Source organism: Triticum urartu, chromosome 4A, assembly GCF_056163025.1.
Source record: "Triticum urartu cultivar PI428250 chromosome 4A, HENAU_Tu73, whole genome shotgun sequence".
NCBI classification, from domain to species: Eukaryota; Viridiplantae; Streptophyta; class Magnoliopsida; order Poales; family Poaceae; genus Triticum; species Triticum urartu.
Genome location: NC_141876.1, coordinates 423,659,723 through 423,684,686, shown reverse-complemented (window position 1 = coordinate 423,684,686; position 24,964 = coordinate 423,659,723).

Here is a 24,964-nt window from a genome sequence, read left to right as displayed (position 1 = left end):
CGGGCGCGCCTTGGGCCCGGGGGCTAATGTCGGCGTTTTGGGAACGGGGGTCCCCAGACTTGCCTGCCTGCGGCCTGCGGCATGGCTCAAAGGGGGGCCCAGCACGGCCCATCTTCACCAACACAGACCCAAGACCCTCGCGAGGGGCCAAGCCTCGCGGGGTGGACGACGCAGAGCTTCCTCAGGCACGGCCTCACCAGGCTGGCTCACAAGGAGGCGGAGAGATCAAGGCGGGGTACCTCATGAGGTGCCCGTGACGCAAGCCATGACGACCAAGGGCGCCAGGCGGGTGCCAGCCCGCGCAGTGTCGTCCTTTCCTCTTTGGTGCAAAGGGAGCAAGCGCAGCCGCGGAGTACCGAGGCATCAGGCAAAGGTTGCCATTTCGGTGCAACAAGACCAAGACCAGGATGACTGCAAGACGGCGGTCATCGTGGAGCCCAAGACGGCGTCGCCACCAGAGCTTTGTGCAGGAGAAGACTACTTTTGTCAGGATAGCTAGTACTAGCTGTCCCCCTTCAAATTAGCCCACCATTGTTGGCTCCCTTCCCGCTCGATATTTGGGAAGAGGACCAGGGCCTCTATAAATAGGACTAGCCACCCCCAGGGGAGGAGGGAGAATGAGAATCAGAGAGAATCAGAATCAGAGAGAGAGAAGGAGAATCAGAGAGAGAGAAGGAAAATCAGAGAGGGGCATCAACAATCGGAGAGAGAGAAGGGTGAGTAAACTCCTCCCAGCAGTTCATCACGCCAGCCAAGAACAGACCCTCGCGAGGCTGTTCTTCCTTGTATAGTTCATCATCATCAGCCCAAGAGGCATTCCACCACGCCACACACTGGAGTAGGGTATTACACCACAATGGTGGCCCGAACCAGTATAAACCCTGTGTCTCTCGTGTTGTTCTTCCCATAGCTTAGATCTTAGCGAGGCGGAGGGGTGCAGGTAGGTAGGAGGCGAAATCTCTGCGCGCACCCCAGTGTTCGAACCTCAAGGGTTTGCCAGAACCCGAAATCCGACAGCTTCGACGTACTAATTACATCACAATGGTGGGTGAATGGTGGCGTCAACTCATTACTTAATTTTCCTATTTCTTCACCTTTGCATATATTACTTATTGCACACGTATACCATGGTACGTATTACTGCGCCAGGGGCTTCCTACACCCCGCATTACGGCAATAAAAGTCTGAACTCTTTTACAGTATAGTTAGGCACCCTGAACTTATAGCATTATATGAATCGGCTCCGAATCATGTCTTTGGTCAATAGTTGGGTTGCCCGGCTCCTGTGCTTACTACCTTACGTTCCGCTATATCGGCTAGGGTAGTAAAGGGAGAACTACTGCGATTGTGTCCTGGTTCTTCTGAATGAGCACCTCAGTAGAGAAAGCCGAAAACTGACTGTCATGATGCGGCGACAGATGGTCAGCTGTTCGAGAGGTTCCAAATCGTTAGAGATTTTTCTGCTTCTTGCGAAGAATCGGTTGCTCCGATTAGGCGTGCATAACGCCCCTAGTTCGGCTTTCTGAATACCAGCGGCTTCGCCAACTTTCTTAATTGTCAAACTCCTATGGCTAAGTGAGGGCGGTAAAGGCCGCATAGTCTGATTGCCTTGTTCGTTGCGCTAAACACCTCCTTTATGGACCAGAATGTGGAGTAAAGAGTGTTTAGATTCATCCCGAACACCCCCGTACTATCTACATGGGGGTAGAAGCCGACGACTGGTCAACCCTCAGATTTCACAAATGGCCGCACATGAGGTAAAATGTAAAATCACAAGCATTATAATACATAACATAGTTGTTCCATATTATAGGACATGATAATACAAATGTTCACATGGGAATATGACATCCTTTGAACATTGCTCCGCCACAACGCGGGACCCCTCCAAGAAGCCATCAAAGTAGAGCTCGGGTCGATGATGCTCCTTGCCCTCCGGCGGCCCCTCGGTCATAAGCTTTTTGGCATCCAGCTTTGCCCAATGCGTCTTGACGCGGGCAAAGGCCATTAGCACACCTTCAATACAGACCGACCGCTTCACGGCTTCGAGCCGCGGACAGGCACTTACAAGCCGCTTAACAAGTCCGAAGTAGCTTCTAGGCATAGGCTCGGTAGGCCACAACTGGACTATCAGGTCCATCATGGCTAGCTCTGCCGACTTGTGCAGATCGAGCAACTGCTTTAGCTGGTCGATGAAGGGCAACGGATGCTCGGGTCCAAGATATTGGGAACAAAATAGCTTCTTCATAGACATCCCTTCTTCGGCTTAGTAATGCTCGGCAGCATCTGATATACTGCAGGGCAGATCCGTAAACACCCCTGGAAAACCCAAATTCGGATAAGTACAAGGAACGTTTCTTCTACATACTTGCTTTGCAGGGTGAAAGAATTACCCGCCGCAATCTCCTTGGCCGCCTGAAGTTCCTGGAGGGCGTTCTAGGCTTCGGCTCGTGCATCCTGTGCGCTCTGGCGGGCCTTTGCCAGTTCGGACTCTTGCGCCTTACAATCACACTCCAGGGACTCAAATCTCTTGATCGTGCCCTAGAGCTGTTGCTGCGCCTCGCCAACCTAGGCCTCGTACTTCTCGCGCGCGGCGCGTTCCTTTGCCGCTTTGTCCTTGGCCTCGGCCATTCCTTCTTGAGGGCTGCCACCTTGGTCGTGGCCCCTAATAAAGTTCATGACAACTTAGTCTGGACGGACTATTCATTTTTTCTTAAAACATACCCACAGGTACTACATACCTTGGCTATCCTCCAACTACTTCTTCATGAGGCCGAGCTCTTCCTTGGCCCGCTCCAGTTTCCGCTTCAGCCCAGAGACCTCCGCAGCATGAGCGGTGGCAGCCTGCAGCGATACCTTCTTATTCACATAGACAACTTATGTTCGACTCCTGCGATATTTCTTCTTGATCCTCTGTTCGGCTTTTTCTTTCCGAACACCGAATAGAGCATCAGGGGCTACTATCTATATTGTGATATTCTTCCAACAAACGCATTGCTTACCTCAAAGCCTGATAGAAGGCTAGTGCAGGCTTCGGTCAATCCATTTTTAATGAACTGGACCTTCTCTATTACCGTGCCCATAAGGGCGCGGTGTTCATCCACAATAGAGGCGCCTCGTAGCACCTCCAGCAGATTATCCGGTGCCTCTAGTTGGATAGAGGCCACCGGCGGAACAGGCACATTTCCTCCTTTTGGGGAATGCCATTCGCTGGACTCCGGAGCCGGATGGATCTCCGGAATGGTATCCGGCTCCGGTCCGAAGGGAACTCGGCCCCCGTCACCAGTCCCCATAGGGGCTTTTTTCCCCATGTGTCCGGCGACTAAGGAATCGTCCTGGGGCGCCACCCTGACGATCTCCGGAAGCCCCCCCCAGTCGGGGAAGGTCTTTTGCGACACCACCTCGTCATCACCTTTGGGAGAGACGGAATGAGCAGGTGGCGGAGACATGCTAGCCATCTCCTTTGAGTCTAGCGACCCCTCTGTCGAGGATCGCGAGGAGCCATCGTGTGGCTGACTGCAATAACAAGGTTTAAGGTATATCAATATTACGAACCGGGAAGGCCAGACTTTTTCGGATTCTGGTACTTAAGAGGTGGCCCGAGGCTTGGTCCGACGAGGTCACTCCGGACTGCTATCAACATCCCACACGGAGTTATCCGCGTGGGAACCTCTAACCCTCTTAGGCACTTTCGCCTCTGGATCTGCGGGGACCGCTTGCTTCTTCCTCCCTACTTCATGTGGGGAGCCGCTTTGTTCTTCCTCGTCGTCGTCGTCGTCGTCAACCGACGAAGAGGAAGTCTCGTATTTGTACATCACGTCCGAAGCACCTTTTCGGCAAGGGCCCTTCTTGGCCCCTTTGGCCGCTTTTTGGGCCGTCTTCTCTGGCACCTCATAAGGTGCTGGAAAAAGAATTGTCATCAATAATGGAAATTCTTGGTCTTCAGGAAGCGGAGCCGGACTGTTAATCCACTCCGCTATCTTGATCTAGGCCTGAAAACACGGGTAGGAAAGCTTAGGCTTTTTCTCAAAATATGCTAGTAAAGGGTATGCATTGGAAACATTGAAAGAACTTATCGGTTTAGCCTGGCGTTTTAAGTTAGGCCCGCGATCTTCGGTCGTGGGTGGTGGCATCTCGCCGGCCTTGAAGAGCACTTTCCAGACTTCTTCGTGCATCGTGCCGAAGAGCTCTAGTAGCGTCTGGTGCTTGGACGGATCGTACTCCCACAGACAGCTAGTCCGGCGTTGGCACGGAAGGAGCCGATGAATAAGCATGACCTGGACCACATTGACAAGCTTGATCTTCCTATCAATCATGCTCTGGACGCATGTCTGGAGGCCAGTCAGCTCGTCCGAGGGACCCCAGGTCAGGCCCCTCTCTTGCCAGGAGGTGAGCCGCATCAGGATTCTGGATCGGAATTCGGGGGACGCTACCGAGTTGGCGTCAGGCGGCTCGGTGATATAAAACCACCCCGATTGCCACCCTTTCACCATCTCTACAAATGAGCCTTCGAGACAGGTAACGTTGGCCATCTTGCCCACCATGGTGCCTCCGCACTCTACTTGTTGGCCATTTACCACCTTCGGCTTCACATTGAAGGTCTTCAGCCATAGGCCGAAGTGAGGCGGGACGCGGAGAAAGGCCTCACACATGGCAATGAATGTCGTGATGTTGAGGATGAAGTTGGGAGCTAGGTCATGGAAATCTAGCCTGTAGTAAAACATCTGTCCGCGGACGAAGGGGTGAAGAGGGAAGCCCAGCCCGTAGATGAAATGTGTGAGAAACACAACCCTCTCGTGGGGCTCTGCAGTAGGGACGATCTGTCCCTTGTCGGTAGTCGGTGAGCGATCTCCCTGGCCAGATATCCGGCCTCACGGAGCGCCTTGAGATCCTTCTTCTTGACGGAGGAGGCCATCCACTTAACCCCAGCTCCGGATCCAGACATCTTTGGAAGTGCTTTCTCGGTCGAGGGAAATGCTAAAAGCTTGGGCGCTGGAGCTCAGGGATGGATGTAACGACCAAACCTCGAAGGATTTGAGTCTCTGTGCTTACCGTGCTAGTCCCTGGATCGAACTCGCTAGCACACACAGTATAGATGAATACCAAAATAGCAAGTGCATCATTTATTACATCGTATGATCCAGAATATATAAAATAAAACAATCTGCATAGCACTTGGCTAGCTTTATTCAATCAAACAGCGGAAAGTAGCAGAAAATAACGATGAGTCCCATCATAGCCCATTGGCGATGCTGAGTGCGAACTCACGACCCTAACGGTACCTTACTCTTCGTTCTAAATATCATGCAACATGAGACGTTGCAGCCATATAGGTCAATACTTGGAATGTATTGGCAAGTTACATAGGAGTAATAATAAAGCAGACCTACATGTACATGCATAGTATATCAAAAGGAAGGCTTGAGGGTTTATTTTTGCAGAAAGCTGATTTTGCCCTCATAACTACCTAATAGTCAAATTTTTATTTAGTTCTTTTATTACTACAATTAAATACACAAGGTTGAGTTGGCAAAATCAACTCCAACCTACCCTTTATTAAGTTTTCCCACAAATATTATTAAGTGTCACATCTGTCAAGATCATCCAACAACTGTAATGGCATAGCCGCTCAAAGTTACCCATAACCGGGGGCACGGCTAATCATGATTAGTTTTTAATACTCTGCAGAGTTTACTATGCTTTACCCACTGGACCCAACCCGAAGATTGAGACAAAGTCTTTCTGAAGTAGTCCCCTAGTCCCAACAGGAGGCCCATCCCAACTATTATATCTACATCTGCTGGCACATCCGGGTAATGGTTCTACAACTAATAAACTAAGCCAGAGCCCACTTAGCCAATGGTCGCACATGGAAGCTACTAGTCACTAAGTCTGTTTGATCTTTTTGAGCCTGGGCGGCCGTCCACTTACATTCAGAGGGTATAAACCATGATGTTCTTGAAACCACCCTAGCAACACCAATTCCGCCCAGAGGTGAATTAAATCCTGAGTTACTACTAAAATTATTATATATATAATCCTCACATAAGCTCAATGAATACATGAACCACCCTCGTCTACAAAGCATAGCAACTACAACTACCACGATCTGCAGTGACGGGAGATAGCTCAACAATATAGCAAAGTAATATAGTAATCCTATACATGCATATATTCATAGTGTGATATAACTACATGCATAGAAAACAATAGGTAAAATATGATCAACATGTAACTTGCCTTGGTTCTGGTTCAGAAAGTCCCACTCCTGACAATAGTTCGCGTCGCACTTCGGACAATCTACACGTTCCACACAATTCAACAAATCAATCAATGGAACACGAACAGAACCAAAACAAAACCAATAGCAAGAAAACCATTTTTAAAACTCAACAACACAAGCTTAACAGCACCTAAAATTGCACTATGGTCACAACGCAAAAAGAATCACTCGATTCCGATAAACGGTTTGAAAGATACGGCCTCCGGAAGATTTAATTCAAATTCAAACGAATTCAAATTTGAACAGTGCAAGCATGTGAGATTTTGTTACTGTGATAAACTACTGGTATTTTTGAGTTCATAGGAAAAAGAATTACCTAAATTGAGTATATAGACTAAAAGATATAGCTAAAAGAAGTTATAGAACGAATCTGGAAAGAAAAACAAAAACAATAGAAAACTCCTGCACTGTTCGTGCGTGTACTGTAGCTGGTTGCCACATGGCATCACGTGATTGGCTGGAGTACCTCCTGTGCGTGCATGCTCACCGAAAGCAGAGGGTGGCGGCGGCGGTCTCGGGCGTCGGTGGCGGAGCTTCTCCGGCGGTGCTCCCCCGAAGATGAGGTGACGGGCGGGTGCGGCGTTGAGCGGCAGAGGTGGTGGTGGCTCAAACAACGGCGGGGACTCCGTCTATAGGCAACGGTGAGGAAGTGAACCGCGGTGCTCCGGCGGCGTCGGGCGTCACTGGCGGTGATGGAAATATGCCCTAGAGGCAATAATAAAGTTATTATTTATTTCCTTATTTCATGATAAATGTTTATTATTCATGCTAGAATTGTATTAACTGGAAACATAATACATGTGTGAATACATAGACAAACAGTGTGTCACTAGTATGCCTCTACTTGACTAGCTCGTTAATCAAAGATGGTTATGTTTCCTAACCATGGACAAAGAGTTGTTATTTGATTAACGGGATCACATCATTAGGAGAATGATGTGATTGACATGACCCATCCCATTAGCTTAGCACTTGATCGTTTATTATGTTGCTATTGCTTTCTTCATGACTTATACATGTTCCTATGACTATAAGATTATGCAACTCCCGTTTGCTGGATGAACACTTTGTGTGCTACCAAACATCACAACGTAACTGGGTGATTATAAAGGAGCTCTACAGGTGTCTCCAAAGGTACATGTTGGGTTGGCGTATTTCGAGATTAGGATTTGTCACTCCGATTGTCGGAGAGGTATCTCTGGGCCCTCTTGGTAATGCACATCACTTAAGCCTTGCAAGCATTGCAACTAATGAGTTAGTTGCGAGATGATGTATTACAGAATGAGTAAAGAGACTTGCTGGTAACGAGATTGAACTAGGTATTGAGATACCGACGATCGAATCTCGGGCAAGTAACATACCGATGACAAAGGGAACAACGTATGTTGTTATGCGGTTTGACCGATAAAGATCTTCGTAGAATATGTAGGAGCCAATATGAGCATCCAGGTTCCGCTATTGGTTATTGACCGGAGATGTGTCTCGGTCATGTCTACATAGTTCTCGAACCCGTAGGGTCCGCACGCTTAAAGTTTTGATGATAGTTATATTATGAGTTTATGAGTTTTGATGTACCGAAGGAGTTCGGAGTCCCGGATGAGATCTGGGACATGACGAGGAGTCTCGAAATGGTCGAGACGTAAAGATCGATATATTGGACGACTATATTCGGACATTGGAAAGGTTCCGAGTGATTCGGGTATTTTTCGGAGTATCCGAGAGTTACGGGAATTCATATTGGGCCTTAATGGGCCATACGGGAAAGGAGAGAAAGGCCCCAAAGGGTGGCCGCACCCCTCCCCATGGGCTAGTCCGAATTGGACTAGGGAGGGGGACGCCCCCTTCCTTCTTTCTCCTTCTCCCTTCCCTTCTCCTACTCCAACAAGGAAAGGAGGAGTCCTACTCCCGGTGGGAGTAGGACTGCCCCCTTGGGCGCGCCTCCTCCCCTTGGCCGGCCCCTCCTCCCCTTGGCTGGCCCCCTCCTCCTTGCTCCTTTATATACGGGGGCAGGGGGCACCCCAAAGACACAACAACTGATCCTTGAGATCTCTTAGCCGTGTGCGGTGCCCCCCTCCACCATAATCCTCAATAATATTGTAGCGGTGCTTAGGAGAAGCCCTGCGACGGTAGAACATCAAGATCGTCACCACGCCGTCGTGCTGACGGAACTCTTCCCCGACACTTTGCTGGATCAGAGTCCGGGGATCGTCATCGAGCTGAACGTGTGCTAGAACTCGGAAGTGCCGTAGTTTCGGTGCTTGATCGGTCGGATCGTGAAGACATACGACTACATCAACCGCGTTGTGCTAACACTTCCGCTTTCGGTCTACGAGGGTACGTGGACAACACTCTCCCCTCTCGTTGCTATGCATCACCATGATCTTGTGTGTGCGTAGGATTTTTTTTGAAATTACTACGTTCCCCAATAGGCGGCATCGTTCTTGGGCGCTGCAGGTTACCCCGGGATGTCAAACGAGCGGTCAACTGAGAGGGGGTCAGAGAGGAACGAGCAGAGCGGACGGGTTGATCTTACGGCGTCGGAAAAAGGCGGTGAACGACGAAGAAATCCGAGCCCCGGGGCGAGATCTGTTTCGCCCTAGCTGAAGCGTGCGGCAGCATGGAAGAACGGCGTGTGGATGCGGGGTTTCCCTGGGTCTTCTACTGCACACGGCGACTCGGGAGCGCTCGAGGTGGACCAGGGGCACGGGGCGAACCGGCTCGGACTCGGCGTGCGTGCGCGCGTGCGGCGCGCGGTGTCCAGCTCGGTGGAGGGGACGAGCAGGGTGCGGGACCCGGTGTCAGCGGCTGGGGGCGAGGGGTGGATCGGGCGCGGGTCGGGTGCGAGCGAGCGGGTGTATCGCTTCACTAGGTTTAGCGGGTTGTGGCTGTTGCGCACTGGGCCACGGGCTGTGGCAGCTAGCTGGGCCGCGCAGTGCGCTGCACTGCAGTTTTCCTTTTTTAAACACAAACCCCAGTAGCAAAAATAAATAAAATAACATACACAACATAAAATCTAAATAAAAATACCTAGACTCACAGTAAAATCTATACTGCTAATATCAACTACAGGAACACTAGTTCCTCACCTAATGCAATTTTAGAAATTCATTTTGATGCAAAAGGCCACACAAACAGTAAAATAACACAGAATTAAAATATTTTGGAGATTGCATACCAGAACATATCAGATGAACTGGAAATAATATTCTGCACATTATGAACATTTTTTAAAAAAGGGGAGAAGTCATGTTATCTCCACTCCAATAAATTGCCTTTAGTTGCAGAATGAAGAGAATATTTGAGAAAAGCAAATAATGCATGGAAAAGTATGAGATGCATATGAATGATCTATTAACATCCAAGCTGGGAAAATTGGGATGTTACAAAACCTACCCCCCTTAAGATGAATCTCACCCTCGAGATTCGGGCTGGCTAGCAAATAGGTGTGGGTGATCCTGCCTGAGATCCTCCTCTCGTTCCCAAGTAGCTTCCTCCTCTGTATGATGATCCCACTGAACCTTGCATAATTTGATTGTCTTGGTGTGAGTAACTCTCTCTGTTGTCTCCAAAATCTTAACTGGTTTCCCCTCATATGTCAAATCACTCTCCAACTGAATGGCCTCAAAGTGGCACCGTGTCCCTCAATGGAACATCCATCATCTCTGCATGGCACTTCTTCAACTGAGATACACGAAACACATTATGAACTCCAGACAAAGATTCTGGCAACTCCAACTGATAAGCTACCTCTCCTCTATGCTCCAAGATCTTGTAAGGCCCCACAAAATGTGGTGCTAACTTACCTTTGATTCCAAACCTCTTAATTCCACGAAGTGGTGAAACTCTAAGGTATGCATGGTCTCCTGCCTCATATGTCACCTCCTTACGTTTAGCATCTGCATAACTCTTCTGTCTGGACTGTGCTATCTTCAGCCTGTCACGAATCAACTTGACCTTCTCCTCAGCATCTCTAATCAAGCCTGGTCCAAAGAACTGCTGTTCTCCAACCTCATCCCACATCAATGGTGTCGTGCACTTCCTACCATACAATACCTCAAATGGTGCCATCTTCAGACTAGGCTGGTAACTATTATTATATGAGAACTCTGCATAAGGTAAATTAGCATCCCAACTGGACCCATAGTCCAAAGCACAAGCTCTCAACATATCCTCCAAAATCTGATTTACCTTCTCTGTCTGCCCATCTGTCTGTGGATGGAAAGTTGTACTGAACTCTAGCCCGGTGCCCAAGGATTCATGCAACTGACGCCAAAATTTGGATGTGAACTGAGTACCTCTATCAGACACTACCTTCCTTGGAACTCCATGCAAACTAACAACTTTAGACATATAAATCTTTGCTAGTTGAGCACTGGTATAAGTAGTCTTTACCGGGATGAAGTGAGCGACTTTAGTCAAACGATCAACAACTACCCAAATAGAATCATATCCTGATCGAGTCCTGGGTAGACCTGTAATGAAATCCATACCAATCTCATCCCACTTCCATTCAGGTATAGGAAATGGTTGTAACAAACCTGCTGGCCTCTGATGTTCTGCTTTTAACTCGCTGGCACACATCACATGTTGCAATATAACCAACAATTTCCCTCTTCAGGCTATGCCACCAAAATCTTTCCCTCAAATCCAAATACATCTTAGTATTACCTGGGTGAATAGAATAAGGTGAATCATGCGCCTCCTGAAGAATCAACTTCCTGATATGTGCATCTTGAGGTACACAAATACGCTTCTCAAACCATATGGCTCCATGTTCATCCTCATGGAAACCATATGCCTTACCTTTAACCGTGTTCACTTTTATCTCAGCAATCTCCTTATCACCCCTTTGAGATTCTCTGATCCTGTCAAGCAAAGTAGGCTTTACCTCCAGTGTTGCTAAATATCCCTTAGGAACCATCTCCAACCTGAGATTCCTAAACTGCTCATATAACTCGGGTGGCATATCATCAATATTAACTGCATTAGCATGGCTCCTACGACTCAACGCATCAGCAACAACATTAGCCTTACCAGGATGATACTGCACATTCAAATCATAATACTTAATAAGCTCCAACCATCTCCTCTGCTTGAGGTTCAAATCCTTCTGAGTAAAAATATACTTCAAGCTCTTATGGTCAGTAAATATACCACAATGATTACCAATAAGATATGGCCTCCAAGTTTTCAATGCATGCACAACTGAGGCTAACTCCAAATCATGTGTAGGATAATTGTGCTCATGATTCTTAAGCTGACTTGAAGCATAAGAAACAACTTTACCTTCATGCATCAAAACACTCCCAAGTCCTTGACGAGAAGCATCACAATATACGTGGAAGTCCTTATGTATATCTGGCAGAGTTAAGACTGGTGCCGTGACCAAACGCTGCTTCAATTCCTGAAAGCTGGCTTCACATTCATGGGTCCAAACAAATTTATTTTCCTTCTTCAACAATTCAGTCATAGGCTTTGCAATCTTGGAAAAGTTCTCAATAAATCTCCTGTAATAACCTGCAAGGCCCAAAAAACTGCGAATCTCCCCAACTGCCGTGGGTGTCTCCCACTCTGTAACTGCAGCAACCTTAGATGGATCAACTGCAACTCCATTACCTGACACAACATGTCCAAGGAATGCTACCTGATCCAGCCAAAACTCACATTTGCTGAACTTGGCATACAGCTGATGTTCCCTTAGTTTCTCCATTACCAAACGCAGATGCACCTCATGCTCTTGCTTATTCTTGGAGAACACCAATATATCATCAATGAAAACAACCACAAATTTATCCAAGAACTCCATAAACACCTTGTTCATCATATTCGTGAAGTATGCAGGAGCGTTAGTCAATCCAAATGACATAAAAGTATATTCATACAACCCATACCTCGTAGTAAAAGCAGTCTTTGGAATATCTTGCTCATGAATCTTCAATTGATGATAACCAGAATGAAGATCAATCTTAGAAAACACAGTAGCTCCCTCCAACTGGTTAAACAGATCGTTTATCATAGGCAAAGGATATTTATTCTTAATGGTTACCTCATTCAAAGAATGATAATCAACACACATCCTCAAGGTCCCATCCTTCTTCTCCACAAACAAAACTGCAGTTCCCCAAGGTGACGAACTTGGGTGAATAAATCCTTGTGCCTGCAATTCTCTTATCTGCTTCTTCAATTATTACAACTCTTGAGGAGGCATTCTATACGGTCTCTTTGCAATAGGTCCAGTGCCCGGTATTAAATCAATAAGAAACTCAATATCTCTATCTGGTGGCATACCTGGAAACTCCTCTGGAAACACATCTGGATAATCCCTCACAACTGGCACCTCTTCCAGGCTACCCCCCTTAAGAGAGTTCACCTGCACGTGATTATGCTTATACTTACATACATATTTGATCCTCTTCCCTCTTGGTGCACTGAGAGTAATAGATTGACTGGCACAATCAATACGACATTTATATAACTGCAACCAATCCATACCCAAAATAACATCCAGACCTTGTGACTTCAATATAATCAAATCTGTAGGAAACTCATGCTTCCCAATAGACAAAGTCAACTGATGACAACCAACACCTGCTATCATCTCAGCTCCTGGGAACTCACTCTAATAGGCATACTAAGTGTTTTGGTTGGCAATCCATGTTTATCAACAAATACCCTCGAAATAAATGAATGTGATGCACCAGTATCAAAAAGAACAAGTGCAGGTAGTGAATTAATCAAGAACTTACCGATCACTGCATCAGGTTCACTATAGACTTCCTCAACATTAACATGGTTGACATGACCCTTTTGGAAGGGCTTTGGCTTGCTGACTCGTGAATTCCCATTACCGTTCTTGCTCTCTGGACAAGCATTGGAGTAGTGGCCCATCTACCTACACTTATAGCACTGAACTTGGCTAATATCCCTCTGCACAGGCATACTCTGGTGCCTCTGGTTATTATTCCCTCCATTACCATTACCATTACCTCTACCATTTCCATTGTTACTCTTGTGCCCATTGTGATGATGGTGGCCATTATGGTTGTGGTCATTCCCTCCATGATGATTATGCCCATTACCTCCATGATGATTATGCCATTACCTCCATTACCATGATATGAAGTGCGTGGCTTCTGCTGTGGTCCTGAATTATACCTGTTATTATTGTTGTACTTCCTATTGCGATTCTTTACGGCATGTTGCTTTCCCTCCAGCACAGTAGCCTTATCAATCAAATCCTGACAATTCCTAAAAGTGGCCACTGTCAACTGAAGGCTCAAGTCATCATTTAGGCCCTCCAACAATTTCTCCTGCCTAGCTGCATCAGTGTTAACATCATTAGGAGCATAGCATGCAAAATTATTAAATTCCTCCACATAAGCATTAACAGTGCGACCTCACTGGCGCAAACTGCGAAACTCCTTCTTTTTCAGACTCATAGCACCAGCGGACACATGTGCAGCACGGAAAGCATCCTGAAACTGTACCCAAGTGATACTAGCAATGGGATAAGTGACCAAGTAGTTGTCCCACCAAGCTGCGTCAGGACCCTCCAGCAAATGTGACGCAAACCTCACCATCTCTGCATCTGTGCATCCAACCGTCTCCAGGTTCCTATTGACTGCACGGAGCCAATCATCAGCCACAATAGGTTCAAGGGAACTGGAGAACCTATGAGGATTCAACCTCAAGAACCTGGTAAGCATATCCACAGGTGGCGGTGGCGGCGGATTGTTGTTATTGTTGTTGTTCTGGTTCTGAGTAAGCAACTGGATCAACTGGGCCTGTCCCTCAATAACCTGCTGTATGTATGGTGGTACTCCATTGCCATTGTTGTCTCCTCATGCAGTATTGCGTCTAGTATCACGCCTCGGCGGCATCTGGTGGGCAAGCATAAATGAGTTATAGATATAATAGGGCCAAAAGCTATGTATATATAAATATATTCTACTCATATGCATAATATGATCAAGCCAAAAAAACACAACAACGAATAACACCAACAAACAACAAACAACAAACAATATAATAATATTAGATATATATAGTCGAATAATTTCGACACTAAGCAATTTAACAAACAACTACCAATCAAGAAAACAATCTAGTATCTTCATACCACGAAAGTGGGCATAATCAGATATGCTAACACGATAACGTTGCAATATAAAACAAGCATGAATGGTGGTCTCAGCACTAGTTCCTATTTAACTGTTCAAGATACTTGAGTGGCTTAACTAATAAACAGCAAGAAGTATAACTAGTTGATAAAATAATTTTCACTCCTATGGCTTTTCTAATACATTTTCTAGGGTCACGTCCTACAGTCAGCGCACTGCACTGATACCACCTGTAACGACCAAACCTCGAAGGATTTGAGTCTCTCTACCTACCGTGCTAGTCCCTGGATCGAACTCGCTAGCACACATAGTATAGATGAATACTAGAATAGCAAGTGCATCATTTATTACATCGTATGATCCAGAATATATAAAATAAAACAATCTGCATAGCACTTGGCTAGCTTTATTCAATCAAACAATGGAAAGTAGCAGAAAATAACGATGGGTCCCATCATAGCCCATTGGCGGTGCTGAGTGCAGACTCGCGACCCTAACGGTACCTTACTCTTCATCTAAATATCGTGCAACATGAGACGTTGCAGCCATATAGGTCAATACCTGGAATGTATTGGCAAGTTACACAGGAGTAATAATAAAGCAGACCTACATGTGCATGCATAGTATATCAAAAGGAAGGCTTGAGGGTTTATTTTTGCAAAAAGCTGATTTTGTCCTCATAACTACCTAATAGTCAAATTTTTATTTAGTTATATTATTACTACAATTAAATACACAAGGTTGAGTTGGAAAAATCAACTCCAACGTACCCTTTATTAAGTTTTCCCACAAATATTATTAAGTGTCACATCTGTCAAGATCATGCAACAACTGTAATGGCATAGTCGCTCAAAGTTACCCATAACCGGGGGCATGGCTAATCATGATTAGTTTTTAATACTCTGCAGAGTTTAGTACGATTTACCCAATGGACCCAACCCGAAGATTGAGACGAAGTCTTTCAGAAGCACTCCCCTAGTCCCAACAGGAGGCCCATCCCAACTATTATATCTACATCTGCTGGCACATCCGGGTAAGGTTCCACAACTGATAAACTAAGCCAGAGCACATCCGGGTAAGGTTCCACAGCTGGGCCGCGCAGTGCGCTGCGCTGCGGTTTTCTTTTTTTTAAACACAAACCCCGGCAGCAAAAATAAATAAAATAACATACACAACATAAAATCTAAATAAAAATACCTAGACACACAGTAAAATATATACTGCTAATATAAACTACAGGAACACTAGTTCCTCACCTAATGCAAATTTAGAAATTCATTTTGATGCAAAAGGCCACACAAACAGTAAAAAAACACACAATTAAAATATTTTGGAGATTGCATACCAGAACATATCAGATGAACTGGAAATAATATTCTGCACATTATGAACATTTTTAAAACAGGGGAGAAGTCATGTTATCTCCACTCCAATAAATTGCCTTTAGTTGCATAATGAAGAGAATATTTCAGAAAAGCAAATAATGCATGGAAAAGTATGAGATGCATATGAATGATCTATTAACTTCCAAATTGGGAAAATTGGGATGTTACAACGGAAGGACTGAGGAGGGGCTGAGCTGTGGTTGAAGGTCGGGAATCCTTATCCCCTTATAAAGGCCACGAATATCAAGCTTCTCCCCACTCACCTTAAACTCGCCTATTCCCAAGGGCTGTGCAAAACGGCACAGTTGGGTCACCCACGCCCGTATTGATGAGAATCCCGTAATAACGGGGCACGATCTCTGCTTTGACAAGACATGCCAGTGGCAACCGCGTCTCGAAACGTGGAGCGGCAGACGAAAAATGGTTCGAAATTATGACCGGACAGACGTGATGTCATATTGTCAAAGATGTCAGTAGATTAGACTCGTGTAAAAATATATATTCTCTCTACGGTTATGTATGGTGTGTATGGCAGGTCCGGATACTATCATCGCATCCGAAGACTATCTTGAAGTCCGGATAGAAGGAAACCTGCCTTGCACTGCCGAAGACAATCTGCGCGCCGGACTCCTAAGGGAGTCCTGGACTAAGAGGTCCTCGGGCGTCCGGCCTGTTATCCATGGGCCGGACTGATGGGCTGTGAAGATATGTAGGCCAAAGACTGTACCTGTGTCCGGATTGGACCCTCCTTGGTGTGGAAGGCAAGCTTGGCAACCGATTATGAAGATTCCTTCTTATGTAACCGACTTCATGTAAACCCTAGATCCCTCGGTGTCTAAATAAATCGGAGGGGTTAGTCCGGAAAGGATATACTCATTACCATAGTCATACAGGCTAGGCTTCTAGGGTTTAGCCATTATGATCTCGTGGTAGATCAACTCTTGTAACACTTATATTCATCAAGATCAATCAAGTAAGACATAGGGTAGTACCTCCATAGAGAGGGCCCGAACCTGGGTAAACATCGTGTCCCCCGTCTCCTGTTACCATCGATCCTAGACGCACAGTTCGGGATCCCCTACCCGAGATCCCCCAGTTTTGACACCGACACCCTCACCCCCGCTTTACGGCGGGTGCAGTGGCTGTGCAAGTTCAGGCCGGAGATGCCACCTCGATATGATGGCGCGGCGGATCCGTCGACCCTCCTGCTGGCATACGAGGAGGTCGTTCTGGAGGCTGAGGTGATGACAAGGTCATGGCCAACTGGTTGCCCATGGCCCTCGCTAGCGCGCCGCGCGCCTGACTGCGCAACCTGCCAGGATCCTCTGTGGCTTCTTGGGAGGAGCTGCGCGGCCTTTTCGTCATGCGCTTCGCGGCGCCGGCGCCTGTCGCCATCGCAGCCCTCCTCGGCGGCTTGCGGGCACCGCTCTCGGACTGCCATATCAAGCAGTTCTTCCGCTAGATCGGCGCCGCCTCTGTGCAGCAGGGAGCCCTTCCAGGATGGGCGGCGCCCAGGGCCGACCTCACCTTCGACTTAGGCGACCACCCCGCTACCACTTCTGGCTCAGGCGCGCTCCCAATGCTCTGCACACCCACCATCTGCAACATCGCCATGACCAATACCCTTATCAACGGCGGAGCTAGCCTCAACGTGCTCTCCGTGGAAGCTTTCAGCTTGCTTCACATGCCGTACGACCGGCTTCGCCCCACCAAGCCTTTCTGCGGAGTCGGTAACGGATCCACCAGCCTCCTGGGGCAAATACGCCTCCCGGTCACCTTTGGTACCCGGGACAACTACCGCACCAAGCTGATCGACTTCGACATCGCCCGCATCAGCCTCCCATACAACGCCATCCTCGGGTACCCTGCCCTGGCTCAGTTCATGGTAGCGACCCATCCGACCTACAACCTCATGAAGATGCCGGGTAGTAGCGGCATCCTCACCGTGGCTGGAGACACCAAGGAGGCTCTGACGACCCTCAAGCTCGCCTTCATGGCCGCCGCGGCAGCACGCCCGGCCGACGAAGCCGCTCCAGGGGCTAAGGGGGCCGTGCCGGCGAAAAAGAAGCAGTTGTTCACTTAGGATCAGGCCGAAACAAAGCAAGTGCCGTTCGAGGAGGATGGATCCTCGGGAGCCACCTTTACCATAGGCGCCAACCTTGACCTGGATCAAGAGGAGGCATTGGAGAAGTTCCTGCGCGTGAACAAGGAGGTATTCGCCTAGGAGCCCAGGCGGCTAGTAGGGGTCCCAAGGGGGGTAATCGAACATCACTTAAGGGTGTGCCCCAATGTGCGCCCAGAGAAGCATAAGGCGCGACGACAATCCATGGAGAAGCAATCCTTCATCGTCCAGGAAACTTGCAAACTACAAGCGGCAGGCGTCATTCGCGAGGTCTGATACCCAGAATGGCTGGCGAACCCTGTCGTCGTGCCCAAGAAAGGCGGGAAGGAACGCATGTGTGTCGACTTCACCAACCTCAACAAAGCCTGCCCCAAGACACGTTCCCGCTCCCACGCATTGACCAGATCGTCGACTCCACTGCCGAGTGCGATCTGCTATGCTTCCTGGACGCATTCTCGGGTTACCACCAGATCAAGATGGCGGTGGAGGACGTGGAGAAGACGGCCTTCTTTACCCTGTGTGGGGTATACTACTACACATGCATGTCGTTTGGGCTACGCAACGCTGGGGCGACCTTCCAGCGGCTGATGCATATCACCCTGGGCCAGCAGCTTGGGAGAAATGTTGAAGCCTACGTCGACAACATCATGGTAAAATCTCGGGAGGCAAGAACCCTCATTCAGGACCTAGAGGAGACTTTCACCAGCCTGCGCCAGGTGGACATGCGGCTCAACTCGAAGAAGTGCGTGTTTGGTGTCCCCTCCGGCAAGCTACTGGGCTTCCTCATGTCGCACAGAGGGATCGAGGCCAACCCGGAGAAGGTCAAGGCGATAGAAGACATGAGCCTGCCGCAAACTCTCAAGGAAATGCAGAAGTTTGCGGGCTGCATGACCTTGCTAGGGCACTTCACCTCCAAGCCGGGGGAGCGTGCCCTGCCGTTCTTCAAGCTGATGAAGAAGCAGGGCCCGTTCGAGTGGACCCCAGAGGCTGACATAGCGTTTCAAGACCTCAAGAAATACTTGACCAGGCCTTCGGTGATGGTAGTGCCTCGTCCCCTCGAGCCCCTGGTGCTCTACCTAGTCGCCATGCCCCACTCAGCCAGTGCGGCGTTGGTGGCTGTCTGAGAGGAGCGCCAGGCAAAGAGCATGCTCCGTAATGCCGCACCTTCAGCTAGGAAGGTGCGGCACCAAGACGATGCTGCTAAAGCCACGACGACGCCCATGGATGATCAGGCCCCACAAGACGGCATTTCTGGGCCTGCGGAGGCCCCGATCGGTAACCAAGCTCCTGAGGTCCCCCCACCTCAACAGGCGCCACAACCTCCGGAGACCACAAGCTCCATTGATGCTCCCGCCCTCGTTGAGCACCCGGTATACTTCGTCAACACGGTGTTACGGGATGCAAGAGCACGATGCCCAATGCCACAGAAGCTTTTCCTCGCACTCCTGGTGGCCTCACGCAAGCTGCGTCATTACTTCCAAGGCCACCCAATTAAGGTTGTCTCAGCCTACCCACTGGAGAGGGTGCTCAGGAGCCCCAACGATGCGGGAAGAGTTGCTGAGTGGAACATTGAGCTGCAAGTGTTTCAGCCAGAGTTCGGCACAACCAGGGTCATCAAGGGAGCCGCCCTCGCCGACTTCATGGCAGAATGGACCGAAGCTCCGGAGCTCGAAGAAGGCGAGATCTGATCCCTCTTGCCAAGAAGTGAAGCGCAAGATGGCCGGGTCATGTACTTCGACGGTGCTTTCGCACGCAAAAGTGCAGGGGCTAGCACCGTGCTCATGTCGCCCACCCAAGACAAACTATACTACGCCGCGCAGCTCTACTTCCAGCGGGGCAAGAAGGTCTCCAACAACATTGTGGAATACGAGGGGCTGATCACTGGCCTCAAGACTGCAGCAGCCTTGGGGGTGAAGCATCTCACCGTCAAGGGCGACTCCCAACTCCTCGTCAACTTCTCCAACAAGGTGTACGAGCCGAGGGACGAGCACATGGAGGCGTACCCCGCAGAGGTGCGCAAGATGGAGAAGCAATTCTTGGGCCTAGAACTGCAACATGTGCCACGCGACACAAAAAAGGAAGCCGATGAGATCACCAAAAGAGCTTCAAGGTGCTAGCCCCAAGAGTCTGGTGTCTTCGAAGAGCGAATTTTCAAGCCATCGGCGTCCCCTCGGTCGCGGAGCCTGCACCGCCTCAAGAGGAACTCCCTCAGCCACCAGCCTCGGGAGCCCCCGCCTACGGCCCGACCTCAGGAGCACGCCTGCTCCTGGCGCTCGAGCCTCAGGAGGCGTGCTGGACCAAGGAGTTCAGGGCATACCTGGTGCAAGGAACACTGTCGAAGAAAGAAGAGGACGGGAGCATGTGGCTCGACAGCCTACGGCATATTGCATCGAGGCCGGTGAGTGCTACCTCTTTTAGCACTGCGTTGGTTTTCCCCAAAGAGGAAGGGATGATGCAGTAATGTAGCGTAAGTATTTCCCTCAGTTTTTGAGAACCAAGGTATCAATCCAGTAGGAGGCTACGCGTGATTCCCTCGTACCTGCACAAAACAAATAAATCCTCGCAACCAACGCAAATAGGGGTTGTCAATCCCTATAGGGCCACTTACGAGAGTGAGATCTGATAGATATGATAAGATAATATTTTTGGTATTTCTAGGATAAAGATGCAAGGTAAAATAAAGGCAACGTAAATAGCAAAGTAAATAACTAAGTAGTAGGAGATTAATATGATAAAGATAGACCCGGGGGCCATAGGTTTCACTAGTGGCTTCTCTTGAGAGCCTAAGTATTCTACGATGGGTGAACAAATTACTGTTGAGCAATTGACAGAATTGAGCATAGTTATGAGAATATCTAGGTATGATCATGTATATAGGCATCATATCTGAGACAAGTAGACCGACTCCCGCCTGCATCTACTACTATTACTCCACTCATCGACCGCTATCCAACATGCATCTAGAGTATTAAGTTAAAAATAGAGTAACGCCTTAAGCAAGATGATATGATGTAGAGGCATAGACTCATGCAATATGAAGAAAACCCCATATTGTTATCCTCGATGGCAACAATACAATACGGCCTTGCTACCCTTACTGTCACCGGGAAATGACACCGCAAGATTGAACCCAAAGCTAAGCACTTTTCCCATTGCAAGAAAGATCAATCTAGTAGGCCAAACCAAACTGATAATTCGAAGAGACTTGCAAAGATTACCAATCATACATAAAAGAATTCAGAGAAGATTCAAATATTATTCATAGATAGACTTGATCATAAACCCACAATTCATCGGTCTCAACAAACACACCGCAAAAAGATTACATCGAATTGATCTCCACAAGAGAGGGGGAGAACATTGTATTGAGATCCAAAAAGAGAGAAGAAGCCATCTAGCTACTAACTATGGACCCGTAGGTCTGAAGTAAACTACTCACACTTCATCGGAGAGGCTATGGTGTTGATGTAGAAGCCCTCCGTGATCGATGCACCCTCCGGCGAAGCTCCGGAACATGCCCCAAGATGGGATCTCATGGATACAGAAAGTTATTGCGGTGGAATTAGGGTTTTGGCTCCTGTTCTGATCGTTTGGGGGTGCGTGGATATATATAGGAGGAAGAAGTACGTCGGTGGAGCGACAGGGGGCCCACGAGGGTGGAGGGCGCGCCGGGGGGGGGGGGGGGGCAGGCGCGCCCCCTACCTCGTGGCCTCCTGTTAGTTGGCTTGACGTAGGGTCCAAGTCTCCTGAGTTGTATTCGGTGAGAAAATCACGTTCTCGAAGGTTTCATTCCGTTTGGACTCCGTTTGATATTCCTTTTCTTTGAAACCCTAAAAGAGGCAAAAAACAACAATTCTGGGCTGGGCCTCTGGTTAATAGGTTAGTCCTAAAAATAATATAAAAGTGGATAATAAAGCCCAATAATGTCCAAAATAGTAGATAATATAGCATGGAGCAATCAAAAATTATAGATACGTTGGAGACGTATCAAGCATCCCCAAGCTTAATTCATGCTCGTCCTCGAGTAGGTAAATGATAAAAACAGAATTTTTGATGCGGAGTGCTACTTGGCATAATTTTAATGTAGTTCTTCTTAATTGTGGTATGAATATTCAGATCCGAAAGATTAGAGACAAAAGTTCATATTGACATAAAAATGATAATACTTCAAGCATACTAACTAAGCAATTATGTCTTCTTAAAATAACATGGCCAAAGAAAGTTCATCCCTACAAAATCATATGGTTTAGTCATGTTTCATTTTCGTCACACAAGAATGCTATCATCATGCACAACCCCGATGGCAAGCCAAGCAATTGTTTCATACTTTAGTAATCTCAAACCTATAAACTTTCACACAATATATCAGCGCGAGCCATGGACATAGCACTATAGGTGGAATAGAATATAATGAGGGGGGTTATGTGGACAAGACAAAAAAGGAGGAAGTCTCACATCAAAGAGGCTAATCAATGGGCTATGGAGATGCCCACCGATTGATATTAATACAAGGATTAGGGATTGCCATGCAACGGATGCACTAGAGCTATAAATGTATGAAAGCTCAATAAAAGAAACTAGTGGGTGTGCATCCAACTTGCTTGTTCACGAAGACCTAGGGCACTTGAGGAGGCCCATTGTTGGAATATACAAGCCAAGTTCTATAATGAAAAATTCCCACTAGTATATGAAAGTGATAACATGAGAGACTCTCTACTATGAAGATCATGGTGCTACTTTGAAGCACAAGTGTGGCAAAGGATAGTAACATTGTCCCTTCTCTCTTTTTCTCTCATTTTTTTCTTTTTTTGGGCCTTTTCTCTTTTTTATGGCCTTTCTCTTTTTTGGGGGGCCTTCTCTTTTTTTGTGGCCTTTCCTCTCTTTTTTATATTCCTCACTTGGGACAATGCTCTAGAAAATGATGATCATCACACTTCTATTTATTCACAACTCAATGATTACAACTCGATACTAGAACAAAGATGACTCTATATGAATGCCTCCGGCGGTGTACCGGGATATGCAATGAACTAAGAGTGGCATGTATGAAAGAATTATGAACGGTGGCTTTGACACAAATACTATGTCAACTACATGATCATGCTAAGCATTATGACAATGATGAATGTGTCATGATGAACGGAATGATGGAAAGTTGCATGGCAATATATCTCGGAATGGCTATGGAAATGCCATAATAGGTAGGTATGGTGGCTATTTTGAGGAATATATAAGGAGGTTTATGTTTGAAAGAGCGTATCATATCACGGGGTTTGGATGCACCGGCGAAGTTTGCGCCAACTCTCAATGTGAGAAAGGGCAATGCACGGTACCGAAGAGGCTAGCAAGGATGGAAGGGTGAGAGTGCGTATAATCCATGGACTCAACATTAGTCATAAAGAACTCAGATACTTATTGCAAAAATCTACAAGTCATCAAAAACCTTGGTACTACGTGCATGCTGCTAGGGGGATAGATTGGTAGGAAAAGACCATCGCTCGTCCCCGACCGCCACTCATAAGGAAGACAATCAAATAACACCGCATGTTTCAAATTTGTTGCATAACGTTTACCATAGGTGCATGCTATGGGACTTGCAAACCTCAACACAAGTATTTCTCAATTTCACAACTACTCAACTAGCATGACTTTGATATTATTACCTCCATGTCTCAAAATGATCATCAAGCATCAAACTTCTCTTAGTATTCAACACACTCATAAGAAAGTTTTATTATTAATCTTGCATACCAAGCATAGTAGGATTTTAAGAAAATTACCATGCTATTAAGACTCTCAAAATAATCTAAGTGAAGCATGAGAGATCAATAGTTTCTATAAAACAAATCCACCACCGTGCTCTAAAAGATATAAGTGAAGCACTAGAGCAAAATTAAATGGCTCAAAAGATATAAGCGACGCACATAGAATATTCTAACAAATTCCAAATCATCTATGGCTCTCTCAAAAGGTGTGTACAGAAAGGATGATTGTGGTAAACTAATAAGCAAAGACTCAAATCATACAAGACGCTCCAAGTAAAACACATATCATGTGGTAAATAAAAATATAGCTCCAAGTAAAGTTACCGATAGAAGTAGACGAAAGAGGGGATGCCTTCCGGGACATCCCCAAGCTTTGGCTTTTAGGTGTCCTTAGATTATCTTGGGGGTGCCATGGGCATCCCCAAGCTTAGGCTCTTGCCACTCCTTGTTCCATAATCCATCAAATCTTTACCCAAAACTTCAAAACTTTACAACACAAAACTTAAATTAGAAAATCTCGTGAGCTCCGTTAGCGAAAGAAAACAAAAGACCACTTCAAGGTACAGTAATGAACTCATTCTTTATTTATATGGGTTTTATACATACTGTATTCCAACTTCTCTATGGTCTATAAACTAATTTACTAGCCATAGATTCATCAAAATAAGCAAAACAACACACGCAAAACAGAATCTGTCAAAAACAGAACAGTATGAAGTAATCTGTAGCTAGAGCAAGATCTGGAACCCCAAAAATTCTAAAATAAATTGCTGGACGTGAGGAATTTATATATTAATCATCTTCAAAATTAATTAACTAAATATCACTTTCCAAATAAAAATTATAGCAGTTCTCGTGAGCGCTAAAGTTTCTGTTTTTTACAGCAAGTTCAACAAGACTTTCCCCAAGTCTTCCCAATGGTTCTACTTGGCACAAACACTAATTAAACACAAAAAACACAACCAAAACAGAGGCTAAATAATTTATTTATTACTAAGCAGGAGCAAAAATCAAGGTATAAAAATAAAATTGGGTTGCCTCCCAACAAGCGCTATCGTTTAACGCCCCTAGCTAGGCATAACAAGCAAGAATAGATCTAGGTATTGCCATCTTTGGTAGGCAATACATAAGTGGCTCTCATAATATATTCATAAGGTAATTTAATTTTCTTTCTAGGAAAGTGTTCCATGCCCTTCCTTACGGAAATTGGAATCTAATATTTCCTTCCTTCATATCAATAATTGCACCAATCATTCTAAGGAAAAGTCTACCAAGAATAATAGGACATG